This window comes from Camellia sinensis, unplaced genomic scaffold, assembly GCF_055761805.1.
Source record: "Camellia sinensis isolate YWXY unplaced genomic scaffold, ASM5576180v1 Unanchor12, whole genome shotgun sequence".
Taxonomy (NCBI): Eukaryota; Viridiplantae; Streptophyta; class Magnoliopsida; order Ericales; family Theaceae; genus Camellia; species Camellia sinensis.
Window position 1 is genome coordinate 3,225,517 of NW_028128998.1, and position 18,453 is coordinate 3,243,969.

At 37.9% G+C, this 18,453-nt stretch overlaps 2 pseudogenes; both read left to right on the forward strand.

Moving 5' to 3' along the window:
* Nucleotides 1-933: 933 nt before the first annotated feature.
* On the forward strand, nt 934-4,556 carry LOC145814714 (uncharacterized; annotated as a pseudogene).
* Nucleotides 4,557-5,684: 1,128 nt separating this feature from the next.
* On the forward strand, nt 5,685-9,886 carry LOC145814715 (LRR receptor kinase SERK2-like; annotated as a pseudogene).
* The last annotated feature ends 8,567 nt before the right edge of the window (nt 9,887-18,453 follow it).

Genomic DNA, 18,453 nt, shown 5'->3' on the forward strand with positions numbered 1-18,453 from the left:
GACAAGGTGCGCGGTCGAAGGCTCCGAATATTAGAAACTGGTCTCCAAACGGGAAAAGTGGTCTACGACCACAAAAGGAAGGTCTACAAGACCTCTCCCTTCCTCCAGGGAAGAGAAAACAAGATTCGGTCCACAAACCGAGCCAAAGCACAAAGAGTTCAGAGGCTCGGAGGCAAGGCTCTCAGCCGAAAACTCCGAAACCTGAGAACAAGCATAACATGCACAATTATCGAGCGCTCAATCGATGACGTCTGAATCTTAAGATCAGTAAAAAATGGGGTGTCTACAGAACCATATCATTATGTATAAATTTTTTGTTTGTATAGTATTATTCTTAAAATTTTATTTCACGTCTCAAAGTAATAATTATAAACTTATATTTCTATTTCATAATCATTAGATATATAATGAAAATCCTTTATTATAAATAATAGAAATCCTTTATTATAAACTTGTAACAAAGATGGTCATAGTCCGATACAGGAAATATCATTTTAATTTTCAAACTTTCATGTTTTTTTTCAATTTAATCTCCAGATTTCAATTAATATCAATTTTACACCCAAACTTTAAATTTTTTGATTAATTTGGTGCTTGACGTCACATTGAGTCTGACGTGACACCAAAATTTATTTAGAATTTCATTTTGGGAAAATTATTTATAAGTTCTATTATGGGAACTTGTTGAGAAGATAAAGGCTATCCCAATATCAATGGGATAAGCTAGGAAAATAGATATGCATTGTATTTACTGTAAATCTTTAAGATACCTATTATAAATGGGATTCCTAGGATGTCACTTGTATAAAGCTGTATACTCAGATTCAATATTTATTCAAGGCAGAATATTTTCTCCTTTATTTCACATGGTATTAGAGCAAGTTTAAAAAAACTAGCTTTTTCTTTTGCCTCATTTCACCATTTTCCACCATCATGGTAAACGAAAAGGGTTCGGATGAAGGTCAATCAACTGCCGTCACCGACACCGCAAATATTTTTTCTCTCCATCATTCTGATCATCCTGGAATGGTGCACGTTTCTAAGCCTCTCAATGGGGATAATTACTCGACTTGGTCTCGAGCTATGACCATCTCTTTGAATGCCAAATCCAAATTGGGCTTCATTGATGGAACCATAGCCATGCCGGCTATCACCACTAAACCAGACAACCATGCATCATGGAGACGAGGCAATGATATGATCCTATCTTAGATCCTCAATTCTCTCACACCAGATCTTGCCGACAGTGTCATTTATTCAACCACTGCCCAGGAGGTATGGGACGACCTTCGGGATTTTTTTTCTCAAAGTAATGCCCCTCGTATTTTTTAGATTGAGAGGGACATCGCTTGTCTTGCCCAAGATCAAATGAGCGTTGCGACTTACTACAACAAACTGAAAGGATTATGGGATGAACTCGGCTTCTATAATGCCACCGTTTGCTCTTGTGGGACAGATCATAAGCGTCGCAAATTGATACAATTTCTCATGGGACTCAATGAGTCATACAGCGCAATCCGAGGGCAAATCCTTTTGATGAATCCTCTGCTTGATGTTACCAAGGCCTACTCCTCCATTGTACAAGAAGCAAAGCAGCGCAGTGTGGGCACTGCACATGAGACAACGGAGACTGCAACTATCGTTGTTCATAGGGATAACCAGACTACAACCATGGTAGTTCCCAGGGATAATCGCAACTCACCTAATCGCAAGCCATTACATTGCTCTTACTGCGATCAAGATCATCATGTGCGAGAAACTTGTTGGAAATTGAATGGGTACCCGCCAGGACATCCACGCCATAAATCAAACAAACCCACTCTGGGAGGTACTCGTTTCAAACCCAACACTAGTACTCAGCCTTCGGCAAATACTGTCACGGAGGACTTTACGATGTGGGAGATACTGTCAGCTATGAATGGACTTTCAGATTTGCAATTCCAGCAAATATTATCTATCGTAAATGGTCAAGGACCCCCTCAGGCCAACGCTATTGGTACTGCTGCAGGTTTGTCGCACGTACCATTGTACACTCATCAATTCATTATCGATAGTGGTGCCACTAACCATATTACTTCATCTCCAAATTTACTTGTCAACAGTTGTAAGAATACTTCTTTGCTGTCAGTTATCATGCCAAGTGGAGAACAGGCTCCCATTCTCTCCACTGGAACTTTGGCCCTGAACTCAGTATTGTCTTTAAAAAATGTGCTTGGCGTGCCATCTTTTAAGGTGGATTTGATGTCTGTGAGTCGAGTGACAAGAAGTTTAAATTGCTCCGTAACTTTTTTTCCTTCCTGGTGTATTTTACAGGACTTGACGATGAAGATGACGATTGGTTTGGGTAAAGAACGCAACGGACTTTATTACTTGGTTGCCTTAACATCAGACACACCAACTCCTAGCCGATCCTTAGCAGCCAAGTCTTCAGTACCACCCATGTGTCCATTCTGTTCTCATGTCCTCTCCTCTACTGACTTGTGGCATCGCTGATTGGGACATTTATCTTTCGCTCGTTTAGATTTTATGGCCAGACACTTGTTAAATTTTTCTTTTCAGTCAAGTAAACCTTGTGATGTTTGTGCACTTGCCAAACATCGTCGGCTTCCATTTTCTGTTAGTTCTATTTCATCTATTCGGCCTTTTGAATTAATTCATTGTGAAATTTGGGGTCCATATCGAAATGCTTCCCTTTCTGGTGCAAAATTTTTTCTGACTATTGTGGATGACTATTCTAGATTCACCTGGGTCTTTTTTATGCACAACAAAAGTGACACTCAACACTTGCTAATTTTTTTTCCTTTGTCAAAACCCAATTCAGTGCCTCTATTGCTAATATTTGGGTTGATAATGGACTCGAATTCTATGCTATGCAGGATTTTTTTAAACAACAGGGCACTTATTACCAGTGTTCTTGTGTCTCTACTCCTCAACAAAATGGGGTGGTCAAACGTAAACACGGCCATATTCTTGTATCGGCTCGCGCCTTTCGTTTCCAGTCTCATCTTCTTATCCGTTTTTGGGCTGAATGTGTCCTCACTGCTGTCCATCTAATCAATCATTTACCCACACCACTTCTTTCTCGTCACACACCTTATGAACGCCTCTATGGCAAGGTCCCTTCCTATTCTCACCTTCGGGTTTTCGGATGTCTTGCCTATGCCACCACTGTGAATGTTCCTCATAAGTTCGCTCCTCGAGCCACCCGTTGTGTCTTTCTTGGTTACTCAGATGGCTAGAAAGCTTACAAGCTCTTTGACCTTACCACCCATTGAGTCTTCACTAGTCGTGACGTTGTTTTCATGAACATGTTTCCCCTTTTAAGACCTTCTCCTCTTCGCCTTCACTCCCTCCTTCTGCCACTGTCCTCCCTCTTTCTGTGTTCGATCTTTCTTCTTCAGTCTCTTTTCCCCCCGACCCACTTCCCCACCCTCTTGCTACAGCTTCGGAACAGCCTCCCTCCAGTCCCGATCTACCTAGTCCCGCTCCTCCTGCTCCTGCTTCTGCTCCTCCCTTACGTCGTTCTCACCGTTCTCATGCTCCTCCACCAGCTTTACGTGATTATGTTTCCAACCAAGTCACCACTACCCTTCTATTGTCATCTTCGTCATCTGGTCCACACAAAGGTACGAGGTATCCTCTTAGTAATTTTCTTTCTTATCATCATTACTCTTTACAGCATCGTTCCTTTGTTGTTACTATTAGTCAGGATGTTGAACCTTCTTCTTATGATGAGGCTGCTTCTCATTCCCACTGGCTTGCCGCTATGCAATCTGAGTTGGCTGCTTTGGATGCTAACAACACTTGGTCTCTCACTTCTCTTCTCCATAGCAAACAACCTATTGGTTGTCGTTGGGTTTATAAGATCAAACGACACTCGAATGGCACCATTGAGCGTTACAAAGCTTGTCTCGTTGCCAAGGGTTACACACAGCTGGAAGGTATCGATTATCACGACACTTTTTCTTCCACTGCTAAGATGATTACCGTCCATTGTTTATTAGCTCTGGCTGCTGCCCAAAATTGCTCTCTTCATCAACTGGATGTCCACAATGCTTTTCTTCATGGTGATCTCCATGAGGAAATTTATGTCTCTGCCTCCTGGTCTTTTGCGACAGGGGGAGTATCTGGTATGTCCCCTCAACAAGTCCTTGTATGGTTTAAAGCAAGCTTCCCGTCAATGGTTTGCCAAATTTTCTATAGCTATTCATGCTGCTGGTTTTGTTCAATCCAAAACAGATTACTCTTTGTTTACATGTCGGAACGGCAAATCCTTTACAGCATTGTTGATATACGTTGAAGACATTCTTATTACAGGTAATGATCTCATTGCTATATCTGCTCTTAAGCAATTTTTACACAGTCATTTCCGGATTAAAGATTTGGGTCATTTGAAGTATTTTCTGGGCATTGAAATCTCTCGTTCAAAGAAAGGTATCTCCATATCACAACGCAAATACGCTTTGGATATTCTAAAGGATGGTGGATTATTGGGAGCTAAACCTGTCAACTTTCCCATGGAGCAAAACATCAAACTCTCAGATGAAGGTGCATAACTTAGAGATCCATCTCTATATAGGCGGCTTGTTGGATGCCTAATTTATTTGACTATTACCTGGCCAGATATCACTTATTCAGTGCATGTGTTAAGCAGATTCATGCATGCACCACGCAAACCACATATGGATGCTGCCTTACGTGTGTTGCGTTATTTGAAGAGCAGTCCAGGCTAGGGTTTGTTCTTCTCTTCTCAGAATGATTTATCTTTGCGAGCTTTTTCAGATTCAGATTAGGGTAGTTGCCCAATGTCGCGTAGATCCACCACGGGTTACTGTGTCTTTTTGGGATCTTCTCTTATTTCTTGGTAGACAAAGAGGCAGAAAACAGTATCCCTCTCCTCAGCATAAGCCGAATATAGAGCCATGATAGGTACATGTTATGAATTATCTTGGCTATGCTCATTGTTAAAGACTTGCGAATATTGCATCCAAAACCGGCATTATTACATTATGATAGCAAACCAGCCTTGCATATAGCAGCCAATCCAGTTTTTCATGAAAGAACCTGACACATAGAGATGGATTGTCATTTCATTCGAGACAAAATACAAGACAGCTCAATTATAACCGAACATGTTGCTTCGGCAAAACAGCTTGCAGATGTATTCACCAAGCCATTGGGAAATGAAGCTTTCTCAACCATGATACGCAAGTCGGGAGCTCTTGACATTCACTATCCAACTTGAGGGGGAGTGTTGAGAAGATAAAGGCTATCCCAATATCAATGGGATAAACTAAGAAACATATATGCATTGTATTTACTGTAAATCTTTAAGATACCTATTATAGATGGGATTCCTAGGGTGTCACTTGTATAAAGCTGTATACTCAGATTCAATATTTATTCAAGGCAGAATATTTTCTTCTCTATTTCACAGAACTTATTTAATGTGAAGTCCTGTGTAATTTCTTATAGAGTTTCAAGTCTTATTTAGATAGGAATATGTTCCATAAGGTCCTATGGGTTGTAAATAAATGGTATTAGTGTACTATTATATCCCTTATTTATTTTCATATTATAGGTTATTGTATCATTTAGTATATTACGTTTTTGGAGGCTTTTAGGAAAGTGGATTGTGCAAGCTACATCCATGGACGTGATTGTCACCTTGATCGCAGATTTCGATGGATTTTGAAAATGTTGCTTGTTTGGATGAGGATATGGCCAATATTGTCATCAAGGTTGGAGCTTGTGTTTTGTTTGTTTCTACCAATTTGGACTCCAAGTGGTTGAGAGAAGGAGGTATGGTTTTTGCTTCTCCAATTGGTGAGATTTGTTGTTGTGTGGTGCCAATTGTTCATGTTTCACTGTTATCTTATCTAATATGGCTTTGACAATCTATTACAACCATCCATTGGCACACTTTCATTAGCCTCCGATGACGTTACATTTAGGTTGTAATGTTAACCCACATCTACAACGTTGTTATGTCTTTTGTGTGTTATGTTCGGTTGTATTTGTCTTTGAATGTGTATTGTGTCGTTATTGTATTCAGTGTTTACATACGCGTCATATTACATTGCGCAAAATTACTAGGTTTTTAATTTTTTTAATTGAATGTGGGTTGAACCCCGTCGTATTATATCGAAGTTACGGTGGGTTGGGCGTGATGGTGGTTCAATACATGGGTTGGGTTGGGATGTTATATGTTGCATTTAGGAGGTTACATTATTCATAATTCAATGGTGGAGTATTGGAATGTCACATTGGTTTGGGATGAGAAGCATATGGGAACGTCATGGTGGGTTTGGGATGTTACATGTTACAGTTATGTTGGGTTTGAGATGAGAAGCATATGAGAATGTCACATTGGGTTCGGGATGTTACATGTTACATTTTTGTTTTGAATTTCAAATTTCCAATCATATAGATATGATCACAGTTTATGGTAATATTGAATTACTTATATATGGTATTGCTATTAATTAAGTTATTTTGAATTCCATAAACGTATGGGAATGTCACATTGGGTTTGGGATGTTACATGTTACATTTATGTTTTGAATTTCAAATTTCCAACCATATAGATATGATCACAATCTATGCTAATATTGAATTTCACATATATGGTATTGCCACTAATTAGGTTATATTGAATGTAGATATGATCATCATCTATGGTAACATTGGATTTCCATATATGGTATCATTAATTAGGTTATCAATTAATTAAGATTTGGGGTAGATGTGTCTACAAGAAAATCATAGGACCTATTAGGTTATAAGTTTTTTCATAGGACCATATTTTGTATAAGTCTTCCAAATAGGACTTATAAATAATTTACCTTTCATTTTATTAAATATTTAAATTTAATTTTTTATATTTGGGGGGAAAATTGATTTTTAAGGTATAGTTTTGAGGGTAAAATGAAATTCTAAATAAAATTTGGTATCACGTTAACACATTCCGCCCAATTGTAAGCGAAATATGACGGCAAGAACCAAATTAATTAAAATTTTAAAATTTAAATGTAAAATTGATATTAATCAAAATTTAAAAATCAAATTAAAAAGCGTGTGAAAATTTAGTTGGCAAAATGATATTTCCTCATTTTTGACGTAACAAAAAGGAGTGGGGAACGTAAACAACATTTCAATGACGTGCAATAATTCTTGTAATAGTGATTTAAGAATGATTTGAAATGCAGCACTTTCCTTGCTGTTTTGCGTTTGGGAGAAACAAAATCTGGAGTTTGCAACTCACCTTTCTTCTTCAACACCTTCTTCTCCATTGCTTTCCGCAAAGAAAAACAAAAACTAGTAACCAAGAAGAAGAAACAGAGCTGTAATGATAAATAACTCCAATGGGTCTATCTTGCACTATTTGTTATGCTGTTATTATCTTTTTCATAGCCTTGGCACCCTTCTTTAACAATGAGCAATTTGCACCTTCAATGGCAAAGTTAACTACTTCTTGGATCAACAAGCCCTCAATTTATAATTTTGCCGATTATCACAGTTTCAATCTCACACCCGTCCTCCAAGGATCATCCAATGGCTCATTTGATCTGTGGTTTCTATTGCCCTACTCAACAAACTCAGGCATGCCTTCTTGGTGTTGTACTCTTCGGCGCTATAGATTATTTAATTGCACCGGAACTAGTTTGGTCTGATAATCAGGACCGTCCTGTTCAAATTGACACCACCTTACAACTCACTGGAGATGGAGATTTGATATTGCATGACGCAAATGGCACTTTCGCATGGTCTACTAACACATCAGGAAAGTCCGTCTTCGGCATGAATTTCACTGAATTGGGAAATCTGGCCCTTTTTGATCAAAACAATGCAACGGTTTGGTAGTCGTTTGATCACCCAACTAACTCCTTGCTTGTTGGCCAGACTTTGTTTCGTGGCCACAAGCTCACCTCCAGCAAATCCACATCGAACTTGACTCCAGGTTTGTTTTCTTTTAAAGTTCAAGACTATTACAAGATGGTGGGGGCTTATGTAGAATCCAATCCACCTTTGCCCTATTTTAAATCCTATGTAGGAGTGAAATATGTTAAATTCAAGAAAGAAAGCTTTTTGGGGCACAAAATCCTTGTTGCATCATTATCGTCACCTCATCATCAGTTCATAAGGTTGGATCTTGATGGGCATTTGAAGGCTTATGAGTGGGATGGATGGAATTGGAATTGGAATTGGAATGTGACGGCTGATCTGATGACATCAGATATCGGTGACTGCGGTTATCCTATGGTGTGTGGCAATTATGGCATCTGTTCTTCAAATGGACAGTGCAGTTGTCAGGAGGAAGCCATCTACAACAACACTTTTTGGCAAATAAATTCTAGGCAACCCAGCCTTGGATGTTCCCTTGTTACACCCATTTCTTGTGACCATTCTAAATATCACACCCTTTTGGAGCTTAAGAATACTAGTTACTTACTTCTTCTCCCACAAATCCTTATCCTCAAACTTTTATTTGGAAGCAAAATTAGCATTAGAAGATTGCAAGACAAGTTGCTTGAAAAACTGTTCATGCAAAGTAGCTTTTTTTGCACATACTTTGGGCTATGATTCAAAGCAAGGTTGCTTATTATTGTCAGAAGTCTTTTCTCTTTTAAGTAATGAGGGAACAACAGATGAAACCGTTTTTGTATTTCTTAAAGTGCAGAAATCTCCAACTACACAGAATCTTATTCCTTCAGCAATAAATTCTCCTCAAAAGAAATCAGGGCAAGTCAAGATCATAATGGGTTCCAGTCTCGGAGCTTTTTTTGTTCTATTTTTTGTGGTTGCCTCTTGCATTTTCTTTTTCAAAAAGAAATAAGAGTCTGAGGATTTTGATGAGTTCTTTGTTGATCAAGTACCAGGGATGCCTACCAGATTTTCTTATGAAGAATTGAGAGCCATGACAAGCAATTTCAACGATAAGCTCGGGGAAGAAGGATTTGGGCCAGTGTTTCAAGGGACATTAAGCGATGGCACCAAAGTAGCTGTGAAGCGTCTCAATGGTTTTGGTCAGGTTAAGAAATCAATTTTACCTGAAGCTGAAACAATAGGCAGCATTCACCAAGTCAATTTGGTGAGATTAAATGGATTTTGTGCTGAAAAATCATATAGGCTTCTAGTTTACGAGTACATGTCCAATGGATCCTTGGATACATGGATCTTCCAAAGACACTAGGAGCAAACTCTTGCATGGCAATCTAGAAAGAAGATCATTATGGATATAGCCAAGGGACTAACCTATCTTTATGAGGAATGTAGGAAAAAGATATTTCACTTGGATATCAAACCCCAAAACATCCTCTTAGATGAAGACTTCAATGCGAAAATTTCTAATTTTGGATTATCAAAACTAATTGATAAGGACCAAAGCCAAGTTGTAACAATGATGAGGGGGACACTAGGCTATTTGGCTCCCGAATGGTTGAGCTCAATTATCACCGAAAAAGTTAAAGTAAATGTTTATAGCTTTGGTGTCGTGGTCTTGGAAATGTTGTGTGGGCGCAAAAATTTGGATAGGTCTCAACTTGAGGAAGATATGCATCTGCTAGATTTGTTTAAGAGGAAAGCAGAAGAGGAACAACTTGTGGATATTGTTGATAAATACAATGATGACATGCAAACACATAGGGCAGAAGTTGTGGAGATGTTGAGGGTTGCTATGTGGTGTCTACAAAGTGATTTTTCCAGGAGGCCTTCCATGTCGGTGGTGGTTAAGGTTTTGGAGGGTTCTGTAGATGTTCAAAGCAATTTGGATTATAACTTTACAACTCCTGTGGCACCAAGACCAATTACAGTTGCTGGTCACCAAGAGGATGCCATTGGTGCTGCTACTCCATTATTTGCAACAACTTTATCAGGACCAAGGTAAATAAAGTAGACTCCAACAAGAAAATTGTAATTGGTTGTTTAAAGTTTTTGTATTCCATTTCTTATGTAATGAACTATAATAAAAGATTTTTATTTGTGCAAATCACAATCCATGATACCAAGATTAATGGTGTTTTAGGTAGAGTTGATAAAATTTCAACTCTCTCAATTATATTTGCCCTCTTTTATTTCTTCAAGTTCTTCCATCATCATTTCCATGGAACATACAAAACCACATGAATATAGTGAGCAAGACTAGATTTCCCATAGTTTTAATTCAAACATTTTCAAGTTTTGTAGTGAAGGCGAAGTACAAAGATATTTTGTGAGAGTATGAGAGTTTGCCATGATTCAAGTAAAACAAGAGAACATCAAATTAGTGGTGAAAAATCTAGAAATCTCCTAGATATTGATTTGTGATTATGTAACAATTTTAATGAGTAAATAACAATCCCAATCAAACAATCAAAGATAAATCAACACAACGATTTAACGTGGAAAAATCACAATTGGAGCGCCTCCAATTGTGATAAAAAACCACGGACAAAAGCAACAAAACAATCCACTAAGAAGACATAAAGGAATTACACAATTGTACTCTCAATTACCTAGCGAATCCACACCTGAATCGAACCGGCCCCTATATGCCTCTTCCAGCCCATCTTCACCTTGGGATTGTCTTGCCCAATGTTGAATCCACAATGCCGATGTCGAATCACGATGATGAGCCACTCCGGAATCCACAAAAGCTTCAGGCCCGAATTCCACAGAATCCACCGAAGAACAACGCTCTCTTTTGTATTGAATGAAGCAAACAATCATTTGATGTATACTTTTCAAACCATATTTAAACTCAAACAAACATCAAAGAAACTACCAAAGAAGCTCCAGATATAAATCCCAATATCCAAGAAGAAGATCTGGAAGTCGTAATCCTAAAAACGGATAAAATCATATATTTATAGAAAACTGAACCGCGATCTCTACTTGAGCGCAAGAATGGCCACTCGAGCGGATTGACACTTGGGCTCAAGAATGGCCTCTCGAGTAGGAAAAAACAACTCCCAGTACTTTTGCAGGCGAGTCAAAATTCTGGAACCATAGATTCTCCGCTCGAGCAGACAAGCAACTTCGATTGCATTTTTGCCTTTTGTTTGGGGGGCGCTGCCCCTCGACCCTACTAGGGCGCTGCCCCCTGGACCCCCGTAAGCTGATTGGGTAGCTCAATCCCTGACATAGTCAGCAAAATGGCAAACATGAAAGAATATACATCACAAACTTCTCTGCAAGACACAATTCAAGTTGGATTCGCATCTAAAACTCATAGCCTCACTGAAATAAAAAGAACGAATAAAATTATAACTGAAAGGAGTTTTATCAAACAGGATTGCCAAGAATAAAAACCTAACAAGTGGGTTACGATTCAAACTTTATTCTTTGAAAGATGTGTCAATGAATAGTAAATTAAGTTTGAAGAAGGAACAAAGCTGGCTTATATTTTGGACAAATTTAGAGACATTTTATGACTAATTAATTTGGTTAAAGGGTTATATTCTTGAATTGTTGGGAAAGAAAACATTTTGTACATCAGTTAGTCTATAGAATGTGCAATTTTTTTTCTCACTTCAAGCTTGATTGGGAAAACAAAAAGAGTGTGACATGATGAACAAAAAATTCTACTGCCATGTTTTTCCCCCTCTACTTTCCCGCAACCTACTGATCTGTAACAAGAAATGGATAAACTGAAATCTGATTTGCAATATTTTTTCTTGTATCATTTTTTTACATCGATTCTGCCCATTAGATCAATGCCCAAACTGTTGTGCGTTCAATGGCTAAACTGTGCACCACATGGAACAAACCTATTTGAATGAAAGTGAAAAATATAATTGGGGCCCTTTGTAATATTTTTTTTATAATTTTTATTTAAAATTCTTAACAATTTCCTTAACCTTTACAATCAAAATAATTTTGATAAAAAGGCCTTTTATTTATTTATTTATTGACTTGACTAGATAATGGAAGAGGTGTAATGTAATTGTCCTCTAGTAAGAGATGTTGTTTTCTCTCTTTATGATTTGCCTGTTAGTCTAAGATAACTCATGAAGTGTTATTCTTGTTTGATAATTTAAGATTTAATCATTTTTATTTATTTACTGAGAGATTTTTTGCTACTTTTTTTTTTTTGAGAATTATTTTGAGTATAAGTTCTTTTATGTATATATATATATATATATGTTGTGTAGTGAATATATAGTAAGTAGGGCCCTCCTAAAAAGAGCGCCTACCCCTTAAGCCACCACTAGTTTGCGGTAGATATGGTACAATAGTGTGGCAAGTTTGGACCGCAGTTACTCAAAAGTGGCTAATAGCAATACAACTAAGCTATTTTAAATAGATAAATAAATGATAAGCATCATAATCTTGAGTGTTCTGAAATTATTCCTTTGTTCTGCAAAGCTTCAATACATCATAAGCTCATAGAGCTAAAGAATGTTACGTACCTCATTGTTGAGGCTGACATGTCAAATGCTATGAATAGATAGACATGAAGAGTAGTTGCAAGCAAGCCTGTTTAAGTAGTTGCTACTACAGAACTACTCTGTTTTGTTCAAGTGATGTTTCCAATAAAAATTCAAGTAAAAAATGCTCTATATATACTAACAGAGATCATCTAAATGGAGGTCAATATAAAGTGCACGTGAAGTCAATAATCAATTTGTAATCAAACTGGTATCCAAACTTGGAGCGTTTTTCTGGTCTCTTTATTATAATTTTCATCTGTGTTTTCCTTTTCAAGGTAGAAAAGAGGAATTGATGGAACCGAGGAGGATTATTTAGATCAAGAAGTGCCGGGAATGCCCCTGAGATTCTCTTATAGAATTGAGCTCAAAGTCACTGACTGATATAATTTCAAAAGGAAACTTTGTCAAGGATAATATGTATATTGGTCTTTGAAGGAACTCTCTTCTAAGCGACAGAAAAATCAAAGTTGCAGTGAAGCATCTTGATGGCGTAGGCCATGTCAAGAAGTCTTTTCTTGGCTGAACAAGTCCAGATAATAGGCAGCACTGACCATCTAAACTTGGCAAGATTGGTGAAAGATTGTGTTGAGAAATCATAGACTTTTACACTGTATTTGGTTGGGGGATTCGGGAAGGGATTTGGAAAGGGAAAGGGAAAAGGTAGGTGAAATATGAATAAAATATATCTACATTTCACATAATTTTACACACCTTTTCCCTTTTCTTTTCCAAATCTCTTCTCAAATCCCCAAGTAAACACTGCGTTAGTTTATGAATATGGACTGTTTAGTGTAATTTATGGAGCTGTTTATAGCTCTCTCTTTTTTATATTGAAAATACGTGTAAAATTATTTGGTGTAGCTTCTACTTACTGCTTTAAGACAAAAATAATTTTCAAAAAAAAAAAAAAAAAACCCCTTATTAATGGAAAGCAAGGTAAAGGTGTCATGGTATTGGAAGTCCTTTGTGGATGGAAAAATTTAGCTGGTGTACTTGTTGTCAATTCCACCAGTACCAAGCTGTTGGCCAGTGCTCTCTTTGTTACTCATTCCATTGCTGTCATATGCTTTTTTACAAGATGTTGGGGGAGATTTTATACAATAAACCATCAATATGATTATAAAAAAAATCAAAATATATATTGTAAATATGTAAATCAAAAGTATAGTAAATAATTCTTAGCTTCTAATTATGAGAGACATGTAGTAATCACTCTTTCAAAAAAGTTATTACCTACCCACGTGATCGTATTAACGAGAATAATGGATTACTCCAAAATGCAACCTATATTACTGTTAGTCTTTATGACGTTTGCGCACATTGAAAAAGGTTCAATAAACCATTTATGATCAAAAAATATATATGAAAATAATAAATAAATAAACAAACCCAAATTAACATGTTGGAAATTAAAGAGCTTTAATGTCGTATATAGACATTGTAGTGTGTTTTTATTAGTGCCACATAAACAAACCCTTAGTTTTAAAAGAACATAGTTATTCGATTAAATTTGAAACTCTTAAAATATTGTCTACAAAAGAAACTTAAAATTTTAGAAACAATTACTTGAACTTTACCATTGAAATAAATTGATGATGATTAATTTTGAATGACGTCTCCTTACTTAATTAACCTTGAAAAAAAAGAGGGTTAATATTAGCACCTACCTTTTTATTTTTGCCCTCTAATTTTTTGGACTCCCATCCAGCAAAATAAGTCCTCACCATTTCTGTTCGAACCCCGACCTTAATACCAACTATCCCCCTAACCCTAAACCCAAACCTTAGACCCTACTCCCAACCACCACCTTCGGCACCACTACTGTTGCCTTCGGCAGCCAATCCGTAGCCTACCTCCGACCCTTTTTCTTCTTCTTTTTTCTTTTCACCCCCTTTGTCTCAACTTCGACAAACCACCATTTCACCACCACAATCTGAATCTATACCATTGTTTCCATAACCACCCACCCCTCTGTCTCCCCATCTTCTTCTTCTTCTTCATCTTCAGATCACGATCGAAATTGTGACCTAATCACCATCAGTCCTTTCATTTTTATACCTTCAGTCTCCCATTACCTTTCTCATCAACTCTTCCTTCGACCTCCTCTCCTCTTATTCTTGTTTTTTTTTTTCATTAAAACCCTAGATTTGAAAGTGGAAATCGGGCTATGACGGTGGTGACGACGAGGATGAGAGCGATGGCTTGTTGACGTAGGGGCTGTGATGGCAATGGTCAGCGATCTCTCTCTCTCTCACTCTCACGTACACACACACACACACATGCTCTATGATAGATGATGGCAGTGATAATAGTGACGCCGGAGGTGGAGTAGTGATCAAAACTCAATTTGGAGCTTACAGTGGCATCGACAATGATGGGTGGTGACAACAGCGCTGATGGAATTAGGGTTATGGTTTGGGAAATTATGGGAATGAGTGTAGAAATGGAATTTTATAGTGATCCGGGCTTAGACTCGACCCATATATTGCTTTTGATTCTGAAAAACCATATCCGTAGCGGTTGTTCTTCCTTCTTTTCTTGTTGGGTTTTGGCTTCGAGATCGACACCATCCTTGGTGGTGTCGACACGGCCTTATTTTCTTTGTTTTGTTCTGCTTCTGGGGTCGACACCAGTCTTGTTGGTGTCGACATGTAACATCCTCAAAATAATACATAACTAATCATTCACAAGATCCATAATTAATAAAAGAAACCTTTTAATTTCATTCATCAGAGTGTTCCTTACAAAAGATGTTATATGTTAACAACAAAAGTAGATGCCTTACGGGCTTACAACTTTCCAAGTTAACACTTGGTTTTAACAAAAGAGGGTCAAAAGCCCTTTATAATTTAAGCGCTCGACTTGGAAATAAAACATATAACATAATAGAAAATCAACAAACGAAGCATGCTACCTCTAAACCACCCAAACTAGGTCCTTGGAGGCACCATGTCTCCTGTACCTGAAAATGATGTCCCATATAGGGTGAGCCAAAGCCCAGTAGAGACATGCTAAACCAAATATGAGAAATAACTAAAACATTAGCATATGATAAATGTTCAACATATGTGCATCAATTTACACCATTACTATAATCCATCAACATTAATATTCATCTTTCAACCCGGTTTCATTTCTATTTCCAATTCACTTGATAGACATGGTTCGTTTATCCAAGTAAGTCAAATGAGATTACAACTCATAAAAACAATTCTTCAATTCATCAACAATTCAAATGAGACTACAACTCATATAATCAACACTTCAATCATCAACATCATTCAGATGTGTGTAAGGTTTTAGGACTTTCACACTGGACACTCCGGCCAACTTAATTATCAATGGAGTCCATCCCCTATCTCCACTCAAATAGTGGAGTACATCCCCTATCTCCTCCCATACAAGATACATATGCAATGTATTTAAACACTTTATCATATACAATGATCAATTAAAGCACATATTCAATGTGTTAATCCAATTGTCATATTCAATGACATAATTCAAGTGATTAGTTTCAATTTATCTAATCATCATGCAGTGTATACAATAATCAAGACTATCATCCACCGATAGCCCAAAGCAGTTATCTCTAAACAGATAAATAATTCTATCAACAGATAATTTATTACATTTTCCATCGATGAGTGATTCATCACTCCAACTACACCAACTAGTCCCAATTCTATCCAATTTCATGATTTTCAAATCAATTTCATATTTTTCACCATTACCAAATTAATTATTTAAATTTAATTAGGGCATTTTCCCCATTTTCTCAAACATTGATCCTAAGGCCAAATTTGACCTATCAAACCCACAAAACCTCATTTCCAAGACCTCATATACATATAGAGCTTAAAAACACAAAACCCCTCTTTTAAATATCACAATCTCAAACCCTAACTTCCTAAATGATCAAATCTCACAATTTATACAAAATGACCAAAATTTATGTTAAAATCCATAACAAGGAGTAGATTATCCCTACCTCAAATGGAGAGACTCAAAGGAGTAGAAGGATGAAACTTAAGATGCTCCAAATCCCAACTTTTGCGGATCAAAATGTAGCCCACGCAAAGCTCTACCCTATTTACAAAAGGATTAAGGTAGAGACACTCTAAATCAATTGTATTTGTAGAGAGAATGAGTGTATAGAGAGAGAGAGGGTCGGATCTAGGGTTTAGATGAAAGAGATGATGAAAAAGTGATGTATAACATGCTGCTGCCAACTGATATATGCGAAGCTCGCTCGAGAGAAGAAGTGGTCGCTCGAGCGACCAGACACAACAAATACCTCGCTCGAGCGCAAAAAGTCTCGTTCGAGTGCACAATTCAAAGCTTCAGGTCTGTTACTCAGACGCACGCTCGAGCACAAGAGTGCTCGCTTGAGCCAAGAGACACATCAAAGAAAGCTTGCTCGAGTGCAAGAAGCCTCGCTCGAGCGAAGAAGCAAAAACCCAAGGCTCGCTCGAGCGCAAAAAGCCTCGTTCGAGCGCAAAAAGCCTCGTTCGAGCGAAGATGCCAAATTCTGGACAACAACCATTTGTTTCAACTCACGACCAACCTGTTCCAAACTTACCCAACACATCCCGAAACTCAAATAAAAGGAATTAAAGGATGGAAACAAGATATAGACAGCAACCAACCACTACGGAACCTAGGTCCGGAACACAATATATGACGGGAAAAATTGGGATCGTTATAACCTCCCCTCCATAAAGAATTTCGTCCCCGAAATTACATATATAAATTTCAAAATTGTGATTATTCAATTCCCAACATGATTATAATACATCACTTACCAACATGATCCACTACCGATCATTCCATCTCTTCTCAAGAGAACAACTTGTAAATGTAACTCAACATGCATTCTATTGAAATTCAACAACTTCAACGCAAATAACTCATATTTTCCAAAACATATTCAATGTTCTTTTCAAGTTTATATTTTCTCCAACATTTAAGCAACATATACAATGCTCTCACTATTTTAAAACATATATAATGTTCATATTAAACTTGCATTTCCGGAATACATCCGACATTTACAATGCCTTCATAACAAATAGTTCCCAACATATACAATGTTTACATATTTCTTAAATAAAACCAAGATCTCAATTCACACTTCAACACCAACAAATAGGTCCGGATACTTTTCTCGGACCTCCAATTTACGTTCCCAAGTCGCTTCCTTAACTTCGTGATGTTTCCACAAGACCTTTACCACGGGAATCATCTTGCCTCGCAAGACTTGATCCCGTCTATCCAAGACCCTCACCAGTCTCCTCCTCATATGAAGCATCATCGCCTACCTCTAAGTCGGTCCAATCCAATACATGAGATGAATCCAGCTCGTATTTCCGAAGCATACTAACATGAAACACGTCATGCACTCCGGACAACTGCGGTGGTAAAGCTAAACGGTATGCAACCTCCCTAATCTGCTCAAGGATCTCAAAAGGGCCAATAAACGGATGGGACAACTTCCCACTCTTCCCAAACCTCATCAAACCCCACCTAGGTGATATTTTCAAAAAGACGTGATCACCCACCTCAAATGTCAAAGGCCTCCTCCGACAGTCGGCATAACTTTTTTGGCGACTCTGGGCTGCAACTAACTTCTTACGGATAAGTTCAACATTCTCCGTCGTTTCCCGTACCAACTCGGGGCCCAACAAAGGTGTATCACCCACCTCAGCCCAACACACTGGAGATCTACACGGTTGGCCATACAAGGCCTCAAATGGTGCCGTACCAATACTCGATTGGAAACTATTATTGTAGGCAAACTCCACTAAGGGTAGGTGTCTCTCCTATGACCTCTTAAAGTCAAAGACATAGCCTCGAAGCATGTCCTCAAGGATCTGAATAGTACGCTCGGACTGTTCGTCAGTCCGAGGATGATAAGCCGTGCTAAAAGTCAATCTGGTGCCCAAGGCAGTCTGCAAACTCTGCCACAATCTAGCAGTGAAACGTGGATCTCTATCTGAGACAATCGACACTAGGACCCCGTATAACCTCACTATGTCCCAAA